The sequence below is a fragment of the Myotis brandtii genome, unplaced genomic scaffold (assembly GCF_000412655.1).
Source record: "Myotis brandtii unplaced genomic scaffold, ASM41265v1 scaffold112, whole genome shotgun sequence".
In the NCBI taxonomy this organism is placed as follows: domain Eukaryota; kingdom Metazoa; phylum Chordata; class Mammalia; order Chiroptera; family Vespertilionidae; genus Myotis; species Myotis brandtii.
The window spans coordinates 3,514,703-3,515,093 of NW_005353838.1; positions in this window are offsets into that span (position 1 = coordinate 3,514,703).

Sequence of the window (391 nt, forward strand, 5' to 3'; positions counted from 1 at the left end):
TATTTATCTTCTATAATTGAAACTTTGTAGCCTTGAGCATAGCCCAGGGCCGGCCAGGGCAGGCAGGAAGCTTGGCTTCCTCCATCGTCGGGGGCAACCCAAGCCTCCTGCTCGCTCCAGCTCTGTGGTTGCCACCATCTTAGTTGTGTTAATTTGCATACTTGCTCCTGATTGGCTTATGGGCGTGGCTTGAGTGTAGCAAAGGGACAGTTAATTTGCATGTTTCTCCTTTATTATATAGGACTAGTGGTCCGGTGCACGAAATTCGTGCACGGGGGAGGGTGTGTTCCTCAGCCTGGCCTGCACCCTCTCTAATTTGGGACCCCTCGAAGGATGTCCTACTGCCAGTTTACAGGGATCGGGCCTAAACCAGCAGTCGGACATCCCTCTC